The sequence below is a fragment of the Arachis ipaensis genome, chromosome B1 (genome assembly GCF_059453495.1).
Source record: "Arachis ipaensis isolate K30076 ecotype BB chromosome B1, ASM5945349v1, whole genome shotgun sequence".
Lineage (NCBI taxonomy): Eukaryota > Viridiplantae > Streptophyta > Magnoliopsida > Fabales > Fabaceae > Arachis > Arachis ipaensis.
In genome coordinates this window covers 99,280,860-99,289,073 of record NC_142436.1, presented here as the reverse complement: position 1 = coordinate 99,289,073, position 8,214 = coordinate 99,280,860, and the positions used below count along the sequence as shown (strand labels likewise).

The 8,214-nt window shown below is 37.4% G+C and overlaps 1 non-coding gene across 1 annotated transcript; it reads right to left on the bottom strand.

Annotated features, from left to right (window-relative positions):
• Nucleotides 1-7,869: 7,869 nt before the first annotated feature.
• LOC148577625 (small nucleolar RNA R71) lies at nt 7,870-7,973 on the bottom strand. Its single transcript, XR_015904336.1, has one exon. It is a non-coding gene; the product is annotated as a small nucleolar RNA R71 (small nucleolar RNA).
• Nucleotides 7,974-8,214: the final 241 nt, after the last annotated feature.

Sequence of the window (8,214 nt, the reverse complement as noted above, 5' to 3'; positions counted from 1 at the left end):
TAAATTAATGGAATTTGATTCATATTTGTCTTGGAGAACATATTTACTTTTAACCAAGTAGGTAGAAACATTTTGCATGTAGTGCATTCATATAGATAGGTTGCATTTCATACATTCTACCATTCCTCTTCACCCCTTTATAGTTTTTCTTGAGCTTAGCATGAGGACATGCTAATGTTTAAGTGTGGGGAGGTTGATAAACCACTATTTCATGGTTTATCTTGTGCTCAATTGAGTGATTTTTATCAACTCTTTACCCACTTATTCATACTATTTGCATGAGTTTACATTCTCCTTCCTAATTTTGTGCTATGATTGAAAACATGCTTCTTTGGTCTCAAGTTTGATATGTTTAACCCTCTCTTATTATCATTAGATGCCTTGATATGTGTGTTAAGTGATTTCAGAGATTACAGGGCAGGAATGGCTTGGAGGATAGAAAGGAAGCATGCAAAAGTGGGAGGAATACAAGAAGTTGAAGGAACTGCAAAGCTGTCAGCCTGACCCTCTCGCACTAAAACGGTCATAACTTGAGCTACAGAGGTCCAAATGACGCAGTTCTAGTTGCGTTGGAAAGATAACGTTCGGGGATTCTATTTGATATATAATATGATATAGTTGCCCTGATGCTAGGTGACGCAAAAGCGTGCTCCACGCGGACGCGTCACAGTGGCGAAAATCAGCGTGGCAGATTTCTTCTCCAGCGATTTCTGGGTTGTTTTCGACCCAGTTTTCGGCCCAGAAAACATAGATTAGAGGCTATAAAGTCGGGGAATCCATTCATTTATAATAATCAGCTCACAACACATAATTTGAGGGTTAGATGTAGCTTTTAGAGAGAGAGGTTCTCTCCTCTCTCTTAGGATTAGGATTTAGGATTTCTTTGCTTTCAGGATTGTTTCTTTTTATCAGGTTCAATGTTCCTTTTATTTATTTTTCCAATTTAATTTATGAACTCTTCCATGTTAGATATGATTTTTTTAATTAATACAATTTGAGGTATTTCAGACTTATGATTGCTCTCTTTAATTTATTAATGCTCTCGATTTATCCAAATTATTTTCATTCAAGTAGAATTTCTTCCCTTTTGGCTTTGGTTAAGTAATTAATAACACTTGAGTTGTCAAACTCAGCAGTGATTAAAATTGGCAGATTACTAACTGATCTGGATTGCTTTAAAGCTAGTCTTCCCACAGGGATTGACTAGGACTTGAGGATCAAGCTAATTAGTCCACTTGACTTTCCTTTGCTTTAGTAAAGGTTAAATTAGTGGGATTAAAACCCAATTTTCATCACCTCTGATAAGAATAACAAGGACAGGATTTCCAGTTCCAATACCTTGCCAAGAGTTTATTTTATTATTACTATTTTATCATTTAACATACTTCTTCCTTACTTTCAAAACCCCCAATTTACAAGACTCATAACCAATAATAAGAACACCTCCCTGCAATTCTTTGAGAAGATGACCCGAGGTTTAAATACTCGGTTATCAATTTTAAAGGGGTTTGTTATTTGTGACAACCAAAACATTTGTAAGAAAGGACTTTTGTTGGTTTAGAAGCTATTCCTGCAACGAGGATTTATCTGCGAATTTCTAGACCACGCAAAACTTCTCTGTTCACTGATCCCGCTAGGAATCTGGACAAGGCTGCCAATCTCCCGTTGAGTTGTTGTACTTCTTTGACACAAGTTGGGCTCTTCATGTTGAGTATGGCCTGGCATTTATCTGGATTTGCCTCAATTCCTCTTTACGTGAGCATAAAACCTAAGAACTTGCCAGCTTCAACTGCAAAGGTGCATTTTGCAGGATTGAGTCGCATGCCATGCTTCCTTATAGTGTCGAACACTTGGACTAGGTCGGACAATAATGTCTCTTCACTTTGTGTCTTTATCAACATGTCATCCACATAGACTTCCATGACTTTTCTAATATGATCCGAAAAGACTTTATTCATTAGCCTTTGATAAGTAGCTCCCGTTGAGACCGAAAGGCGTTACAATGTAGCAGTAGTTTGCTTTTGGTGTTAAGAACGAGGTTTTTTCTTGATCGGGTGGATACATTGGGGTTTGATTGTATCTGGAATATGCATCCATAAACGAGAGGTATTTATATCTGGAGGAGGCATCTACCAAGGCGTCGATACTTGGGAGTGGATAAGGGTCTTTTGGGCAGGCTTTGTTGAGATCGGTATAGTCGGTACACATTCGCCACTTCCCGTTTGATTTTTTCACCAAGACGACGTTAGCTAACCATAGTGGGTACTTGACTTCTCTTATGAATCCTGCCTCCAGTAGAGCTTGTACCTGCTCTTCCACAGCTTGGGATCATTCGGGTCCGAGCTTTCTACGCCTCTGTTATACTGGCCGAGATCCAGGGTAGACTGCTAGCTTATGACACATTAACTCGGGGTCTATGCCTGGCATGTCTGCAGCCTTCCACGCAAAGAGGTCGGCGTTTTCTCGTAAGAACTGTACGAGTGATTCTTTTATGTCTCCTTTTAGAATCGTGCCAATATTGGTTATTTTGTCCGAGATGTCTCCGATTTGGACTTTCTCTACTTCAACTTCAGGTTGTGGACGGAGTTCTTCTCGCCTCTGAAGTCCACCAAGTTTGATTGTGTGGAATTCTTCTCCTCTACCTCTGAGGTTTAGACTTTCGTTATAACAGCGGCGTGCCATCTTCTGATCTACTTTTATCGTAGCTATCCCTTCTGCAGTTGGGAATTTTATGCATAGATGTGGAGTTGAGACTATTGCACCGAGTTGATTTAGTGTTGTCCGACCTATTAGGGCTTTGTAGGTTGAACTCACGTCGACCACGATGTAGTCTATCTTGAGTGTTCTGGATTGGTTCCCTTTTCCAAAGGTTGTGTGTAGTGGGACGTATCCCAGTGGTTGCACTGGAGTGTCTCCCAGTCCGAACAGGCTGTTTGGATATGCTCTATGTTCTTTATCTTCCAAGTCGAGCTTGTCGAAGGCAGTTTTGAATAAGATGTCGGCAGAGCTTCCTTGGTCTATCAGTGTGCGGTGGAGATTTACATTTGCCAGTATAATGGTGATGAACATGGAATCGTCGTGTCCTGAGATGATACCGGATGCATCTTCTTTGGTAAATGTAATTGCAGGGATGTCGGGTGCTTCCTGCTTTCCTTCGACATGATATACTTCTTTGAGATATCTTTTGCGAGTTGATTTGGAGATTCCTCCTCCTGCAAACCCTCCGTGTATCATATGAACATGTCTTTCTGGTGTACGAGGTGATTGCTCGGTTCGTCCAACCTCCTCATCTCTTCTCCTTTTTCTTTGCTCATCATCCCGGGTTGCCAGATACCGATCTAGTTTTCCTTCTCTCACTAATTTTTCTATGACATTTTTTAAGTCAAAGCATTCGTTGGTGGAATGCCTTCGGACTCGATGGTATTCACAATATTCGTTCCGGTTTCCTCCTCCTCTTTTGCCTTTGAGTGGTCGAGCTGGGGCTATTTTTTCTGTGTGGCAGACTTCTTTGTAAATATCCACCAGGGACACCTGAAGAGGGGTGTAATTATGATATTTTTTAATTTTTTCCCTTGCCGATCTTCCTTCTTTTTGAACTCTTTATCTTTGTCTCGGTAGGTGGATCCGAATTTTGAGGTTTCTCCTAGTCGAGAATTTTCTTCCATGTTGATGTATTTCTCCGCTTGTTCTTGCACTTCGTCCAGAGATGTGGGGTACTTCTTTGATATAGATTGGCTAAAAGGTCCCTCTCGTAGACCATTGATGAGGCCCATGATGGCGGCCTCTGTTGGTAGGCTTTGTATGTCTAGGCATGTTTTGTTGAATCTTTCCATGTAGTTGCAAAGACTTTTGATGAGCGGATAATTTATACGCTTTTTGGCATTGTTTTTAGTATGTTTTTAGTAAAATCTAGTTACTTTTAGGGATGTTTTCATTAGTTTTTATGATAAATTCACATTTCTGGGATTTACTATGAGTTTGTGTGTTTTTCTGTGATTTCAGGTATTTTCTGGCTGAAATTGAGGGACTTGAGCAAAAATCAGATTCAGAGGTTGAAGAAGGACTGCTGATGCTGTTGGATTCTGACCTCCCTGCACTCAAAGTGAATTTTATAGAGCTACAGAACTCAAAATGGAGCGCTTTCAATTCCGTTGGAAAGTAGACATCCAGGGCTTTCCAGCAATGTATAATAGTCCATACTTTGAACGAGTTTAGACGATGTAAAATGGCGTTGAAACGCCAGAAACACGTCACAAACCAGAGTTGAACGCCAGAAATACGTTACAACCTGGCGTTCAACTCCAGAAAGAGCCTCTGCACGTGTAACATTGAAGCTCAGCCCAAGCACACACCAAGTGGGCCCCGGAAGTGGATTTATGCATCAATTACTTACTTCTGTAAACCCTAGTAACTAGTTTAGTATAAATAGGACTTTTTACTATTGTATTAGACATCTTTGGATTATATTTTGATCTATTGATCACGTTTGGGGGCTGGCCATTCGGCCATGCCTGGACCTTTCACTTATGTATTTTCAACGGTAGAGTTTGTGCACTCCATATATTAAGGTGTGGAGCTCTGCTGTTCCTCAAAGATTAATGCAAAGTACTACTGTTTTTCTATTCAATTCAACTTATTCCGCTTCTAAGATATTCATTCGCACTTCAACCTGAATGTGATGAACGTGACAATCATCATCATTCCCTATGAACGCGTGCCTGACAACCACTTCCGTTCTACCTTAGATTGAATGAGTATCTCTTGGATCTCTTAATCAGAATCTTCGTGGTATAAGCTAGATTGATGGCGGCATTCATGAGAGTCCGGAAAGTCTAAACCTTGTCTGTGGTATTCCGAGTAGGACTCTGGGATTGAATAACTGTGACGAACTTCAAACTCGCGAGTGCTGGGCGTAGTGACAGACGCAAAAGGAGGGTGAATCCTATTCCAGTATGATCGAGAACCTCAGATGATTAGCCGTGCTGTGACAGAGCATTTGGACCATTTTCACAAGAGGATAGGATGCAGCCATTGGCAAGGGTGATGCCTCCAGACGATTAGCCATGCAGTGACAGCGCATCAGACCATTTTCCAGAGAGGATTAAAAGTAGCCATTGACAACGGTGATGTCCTTCATAAAGCCAGCCATAGAAAGGAGTAAGACTGATTGGATGAAGACAGCAGAAAAGCAGAGGTTCAGAGGAACGAAAGCATCTGTGTGCACTTATCTGAAATTCTCACCAATGATATACATAAGTGTTTCTATCCTTATTTTCTATTTATTATTTATGTTCGAAAACTCCATAACTTTTTGATATCCGCCTGACTGACATTTACAAGGTGACCATAGCTTGCTTCAAGCCGACAATCTCCGTAGGATCGACCCTTACTCACGTAAGGTTTATTACTTGGACGACCCAGTGCACTTGCTGGTTAGTTGTATCGAAGTTGTGAATGAAAAATGAATTATTAAGACGTTCGTACAGAGTTTCTGGCGCCGTTGCCTGAGATCACAATTTCGTGCACCAAGTTTTTGGCGCTGTTGCCGGGGATTGTTCGAGTTTGGACAACTGACGGTTCATCTTGTTGCTCAGATTAGGTAATTTTCTTTTTGTTTTACTTTCAAAAATTTTTTTTAAAATCTTTCAAAAATTTCTCCTTTGTTTTCGAAAAAAATTTTAAAATAAAAATATTTTCAAAAATATATTTTTCTTTAGAATTTTTAAGAATGAATTCTAGTGTTTCATGAAGCATGTTGAAGCCTGGCTGGCTGTAAAGCCATGTCTAATTCTTCTGGATAGGGAATGTCAGGCGTGTCATGTCTGAGTTATATACTAAAGCTTGGCTGGCTATTAAGCCATGCCTGACCCTTTGATTGGAGCTTTAGACTAAAGAGCATAAGATTCCTGGAATTCATATTAAAAATTTTGGAATCCTTATTTTTCTTTTTCAAAATGATTTTCAAAAAAATTAAAAGAAAATACAAAAATTTCATAAAATCATAAAAATCAAAAAAATATTTTTGTGTTTCTTGTTTGAGTCATGTGTCATGTTATAAGTTTGGTGTCAATTGCATGTTTTAAAATTTGCATAAAATTTTCGAAAAACTCATACATTCATGGTGTTCTTCATGATCTTCAAGTTATTCTTGGTAAGTCTTCTTGTTTGATCTTGATGTTTTCTTGTTTTGTGTCTTTTCTTGCTTTTCATATGCATTCTTGAAATCTTAGTGTCTAAGCATTAAAGATTTCTAAGTTTGGTGTCTTGCATGTTTTCTTTGCATTAAAAATTTTTCAAAAATATGTTCTTGATGTTCATCATGATCTTCATCGTGTTCTTGGTGTTCGTCTTGACATTCATAGCATTCTTGCATGCATTCCTTGTTTTGATCCAAAAAGAAAAGAGAAAAACATGAAAATGATGTTTTAAATTTTTCTCTCTCATCATTAAAAATTCAAAAATCAAAAAAATATCTTCCCCTTTTTCTCTCTTAAATTTTCAAAAATTAGATTTGACTTTTTCAAAAATTTTTAAAATCTAGTTGTTTCTTATGAGTCAAATCAAATTTTCAATTTAAAAATATTATCTTTTTCAAATTCTTTTTCAAAAATCAAATCTTTTTCATTTTTCTTATCTATTTTCGAAAATTTCAAAAAAAAATATTTTTCAAAAATCTTTTTCTTAATTTTACACCATATTTTCGAAAATAACATCATCAATTAATGTTTTGATTCAAAAAATTTCAAGTTTGTTACTTGCTTGTTAAGAAAGATTCAAACTTTAAGTTCTAGAATCATATTTTGTGATTTCTTGTGAATCAAGTCATTAATTGTGATTTTAAAAATCAAATCTTTTTCAAAACTAATTTCAATCATATCTTTTCAAAAATATCTTTCTATCTTATCTTTTTCAAAATCATATCTTTTTCAAAAATTTGATTTTAAAATATCTTTTCTAACTCTTATCTTCTTATCCTTTCAAAATTGATTTTCAAATTTGTTTCAACTAACTAACTAACTTTCTGTTGGTTTCTTATCTTTTTCAAAACTACCTAACTAATCTCTCTCTCTCTAATTTTCGAAAATATCTCCCTCTTTTTCAAAATTTCTTTTTAAATAACTAATTATTTTAATTTCTGATTTTAATTTTCAAAAATTACTAACCTTTTTCAAAAACTATTTTTGAAAATCACTAACCATTTTTCAAAAATAATTTTCGAAAATTCCCTTTCTCTCTCATCTCCTTCTATTTATTTATTCATCTACTCACACAAGGACCTTTATACTGTGGTAAAAAGGATCTCTATTATTATTTTTCTGTTCCCTCCTTTTTCATATGAGCAGGAGCAAGGACAAGAATATTCTTGTTGAAGCAGATCCAGAACCTGAAAGGACTCTGAAGAGGAAACTAAGAGAAGCTAAATAACAACAATTCAACAAGCACCTTTCAGAAAATTTCGAACAAGAAGAGGAGATGGCAGCCGAAAATAATAATAATACAAGGAGGATGCTTGGTGACTTTACTGCACCTAATTCCAATTTACATGGAAGAAGCATCTCCATCCCTGCCATTGGAGCAAACAATTTTGAGCTGATACCTCAATTAGTTTCTCTGATGCAGCAGAACTGCAAGTTTCATGGACTTCCATCTGAAGATCCTTTTCAGTTCTTAACTGAATTCTTGCAGATATGTGATAGTGTTAAGACTAATGGAGTAGATCCTGAAGTCTACAGGCTCATGCTTTTCCCTTTTGCTGTAAGAGACAGAGCTAGAGTATGGTTGGACTCTCAACCTAAGGATAGCCTGAACTCTTGGGATAAGCTGGTCAAGGCTTTCTTAGCCAAGTTCTTTCCTCCTCAAAAGCTGAGTAAGCTTAGAGTGGATGTTCAGACCTTCAGACAGAAAGAAGGTGAATCCCTCTATGAAGCTTGGGAGAGACACAAAGGACTGACCAAAAAGTGTTCTTCTGACATACTTTCAGAATGGACCATCCTGGATATATTCTATGATGGTCTGTCTGAATTAGCTAAGATGTCATTGGATACTTCTGCAGGTGGATCCATTCACCTAAAGAAAACGCCTGCAGAAGCTCAAGAACTCATTGACATGGTTGCTAATAACCAGTTCATGTACACTTCTAAAAGGAATCCTGTGAATAATGGGACGCCTATGAAGAAGGGAGTTCTTGAAATTGATACTCTAAATGCCATACTG